General features: G+C 37.6%; 1 pseudogene; it reads right to left on the bottom strand.

Moving 5' to 3' along the window:
- Window positions 1-1,913: 1,913 nt before the first annotated feature.
- LOC109275442 (glyceraldehyde-3-phosphate dehydrogenase-like) lies at window positions 1,914-2,570 on the bottom strand (annotated as a pseudogene).
- Window positions 2,571-4,155: the final 1,585 nt, after the last annotated feature.

Raw genomic sequence — 4,155 nt, 5'->3', positions numbered from 1 at the left:
GAAGCAGGCTCCAGGCTCTGAGCCATCAGCCCAGAGCCCGACTCGGGGCTCGAACTCACGGACCGCGAGATCGTGACCTGAGCTGAAGTCGGACGCTTAACCGACTGAGCCACCCAGGCGCCCCCAGGTGTGCTGTTTCGAAGTGACACATGCACCCCCATGTTTATAGCAGCACTATCAGCAATAGCCAAAATATGGAAAGACCCCAAATGTCCATCGATGGATGAATGGATAAAGAAAATGTGGTATATATATACAATGGAGTATTACTCGGCAATCAAAAAGAATGAAATCTTGCCATTTGCAACTACGTGGATGGAACTGGAGGGTATTATGCTAAGTGAAATTAGTCAGTCAGAGAAAGACAAAAATCATATGACTTCCAACTGTATTCTTTTACAGTTCTATAGGTCACACATATGATACTGGTCTCATCGGGATCAATTCAAAGTGTTGATGAGACTGTTTTCCTTTCTGGAATTTCTAGAAAAGAATCTATTTTCTGGCTTATTTAGCTTGATGGCAGAATTTAGGTTTTTTTGTGGTTGTAGGACTGAGAGTTCTTAGCTTCCAGATGCTGCCTGCAATCTTTGGTTCTATCTTTAAAGGTAGCAATGTTGGGTTGAGTCCCTCTCAGACTGAATCACTTCTACCTCTTTCTTCTTACCATCACATTTCTTTAACATTTTGCCTTTTTTCCCCTCTCTTTATGAGACAGTGATTAGATTGGGCCCACCCAGATAATTCAGGATAACCTTCTTATTATATTAGGTCAACACAGATAATACAGGATAATTTTCCTATTTTAAGATTCTTAACCTTAAACACAACTGCAAAATACCTTTTACCAAATAAAGTAATATATTCACAGTCCCTGGTAATTAAAACATGGTGATCTTTAAGGGAACATTATTCTGCCTATTTATTTCCTAAATTATTATAGTAAGACTGGAAATCTAGTAGAGTTAATTCTTCTATTTTTCATTATTAGAAAGTTCTTTCCTGTTCTTAAATTGTAAAGTAAGTTTGTTTAGTTCTATAAAAAAATATGCTGGTCTTTTGTTTGGGATTACATTAAATCTATAGGTCAATTTTAGAAGAATTGGTATTTTACCCTGTTGAGGCATAATCATAAACATATTTTTTTTATCTTTTCCAGGCTTTTTAAAATTTTTTCCTTAGTTACTCTGAACAAAGTTTCTAGTTGTCTTTAGAGATTGTGTTTTGTTTAATTTATTCCTAAGGATTTCATATATTTTTATTCCATTGTACAATATTTTTTTCAATAAATTAGTTTTAACTCTGATTTCATACTGAAGATCTGTAAACTGTCATTAAAGGTTACTGTCATTCCAGTTGAAAAACTCTTTGTTCTTAGTGCATTTATATATACAGCTTTACCTAACCTATTTGGGGACTTTACTGTCTTTTTCATTAGGTTAATAGCTCAATGATATTGCTTTACATGAGTATTTAACCAAATTATGTCTCTAGTTTCCTGAAATCAGGAATATAATATGTTCAAGGTGATTTCAGTGACAGGTTAATGTACTAAGAATATCATTCTAGGTCCATAATTTAATGAGTAGATTATAAGGAAGAGGGCCCATCATGAAAAATGTGACATCATCACCACTATTACTACCCCGATGTAAGTAATTCATTTTAAATTTTATGTATTTATGTATGTATGTATGTATTTATTTATTTATTTAGGCTAGGTACAGTGTAATTTATTGTTGGTACATACAAGATAGGGCTCTCCAAACCCCTCCCCTTCTTTAGGGAGACTGGGATGGAAACTATAGAGGTCAGGATATTTTCAGTGTATTGAATGAGTTGGGGCAAGGATTCCACAGCAGCTGAGGGTCTCTTCTTCTTGCTCTCAGTGAGGCTGGTGGTCTAGGGGTTTCTTACTCTTTGGAGGCCATGTTGACAATAAGGTTCACCATCCGGTTGCTGTAACCAAATGCATTGTCATGACAGGAAATGAGCTTGACAGTGTGGTCATTGAGAGCAATGCCAGCCCCAGTGTCGAAGGTGGAAGAGGGGGTGTCACTGTTAAACTCTCAAAGAGAACCTGGTCTTCAGTGTAGCCCAGGATGCTCTTGAGGAGGCCCTCCAATACCTGCTTCACCACTTTCTTGATGTCATCGGATTTAGCAGCTTTCTCCAGACAGCAGGTCAGATCCACAACTGAGATATTGGGGGTGGGTACAGGGAAGGCCATGCCATTGAGCTTCCCATTCAGCTCAGGAATGACCTTGCCTACAGCCTTGATGACACCAGCAGAACCAGGGATTGTGTTCTGGGCAGCCTCTCAACCATCACGCCACAGCATCCCAAAGGGGCCATCCATGGTCTTCTAGGTGGCAGTAATGGCCCCCTTTCCAGCCTTGACTATGCTGTTGTATTTGCCACTGGTGAAATCATACTGGAATATGTAATCATGTAGTTCAGATCAAGAAAGGGTCATTGATGGTGACAATGTCCAACTTGCCAGAGTTAAAAGCAGCCTTGGTGACCAGGCTCTCAATATGGCCAAATCCATTTACTCTGACCTTTACCATCTTGTCTCAGGGATATGACTGGCACTGCACCAGAAGATGCTGCTGTCTGTCAAACAGGGAGGAGCAGAGAGAGACTCATTTCAAATTTTAATTAATACTCCAGTCTCTAAGCATTACATTTCTGTCTAAAATAACTAACATCTTTCTAAATAATGAGGTTGTTCAAGTGGTTTCAAATTTTCATGACAAATACAGTAAAATCTATTTTCTTAAGTTAGTCATTTAAGATTAAGAAAATATATAGCTTTAGGGGTTCCTGAGTGGTTCAGTCGGGTAAGTGTTTGACTTTTGCTCAGGTCATGATCTCATGGCTCCTGAGTTGGGCTTTGAGCTGTCAGCACCTGCTTTGGATTCTTTGTTTCCCTCTCTCTCTCTGCACCTTCCACCCTCCCCTGCATACTCATGCACACACAAGCTTGCTCTCGCTCTCTCTTCCTCTCTCAAAAATAAACTTTAAAACAATTTTTCAAAAAGGAAAATATATGACTTTAAACATTTCTCACAGTTCTCTTTCACCAACTTTTTCTTATCCATGGATCTTCTCAAGACACTAAACTTCCATTCAAAACAATCTTCTATGAAATCCTCTAATAATCAAGCAACTTCTTGCCTATATGCCTTTTCTATGTTATTTACTCTAGCTAGAATCCTTTGGTCATTCAGCAAAATCTCAAAGAATCTTCAATGTCTCATTAAGTGCATCCTCCTTTACTCACCTCTACAGTCAGAATGAAGCAATTCTGTTTTGTACTCCCTCTCAACCTAATTTTGGCTTTAGTTTGTTAAAACTGTAAACTTCTTAAGGATGAAGATTGTTTCTTACTCAACTTTTCATTCTCTGGGAACAGCAGGTATGCCTTGTGTGTAGTAGGAATTCACTTTTCCTTTTTTTAAAACAAATCAAGCTTTATGTGTATAACATACATTGATTTATAAATTTGGTTATGTTTAGCTGAACGCAAGAAATTAAAATGTCTAAATGGTTGTTTTAGATTTCAGTGATCATAGTTATCATATATAAACTAGACATAGATCAACTTCTATGTTATGCTCAATAAAACAATCTGTGCCTTTTATTCTCATGTCTTTGAACTTGAATTCTGTCAGATTTCAGAGAATAAAGAGATTTAGATCTGTCGGTTCTGGGACCTCTATGAAACATTTGTTTCTCTAAGAAATATGTCTGTGGTTTAGCTGAAGCTAATCTCTCCAGGCCTAAAAAGTACACTGAGCCAGTTTGAAAGGGTCAGGGATAAGAAGTGTAGCCATCCTAAATCCAATATTTGATGAAGAGTCCTAAATAGAGATGCCCCCCATCAGTTTTAAGTGTTCCTGTTCCCCTGCATTATGTAAATGCAAAGCACATCCCAGTGTGGTATCTTTTCAAAGTGAAGAGAATGCATATCTGAGATACATCACTACGCTAAAAAGAAATAAAATAAATTCCATGGAATCCAAGGAGAGTACAGGTCTTATATCCTACAGATGAGTTGGAAAGGTAGATAAACATGAATTTCTGCATTTGAATATCTGAAGCCTTTTATAACATTATATCTTGCTCTCAACACCCAGTTCTTTTTTTGAA

This window comes from Panthera pardus, unplaced genomic scaffold (genome assembly GCF_024362965.1).
Source record: "Panthera pardus isolate Hobbes unplaced genomic scaffold, ASM2436296v1 HiC_scaffold_13, whole genome shotgun sequence".
NCBI lineage: Eukaryota > Metazoa > Chordata > Mammalia > Carnivora > Felidae > Panthera > Panthera pardus.
Note: the sequence above shows the minus strand (reverse complement) of the source record. Positions and strands in the feature narration are given on the sequence as shown.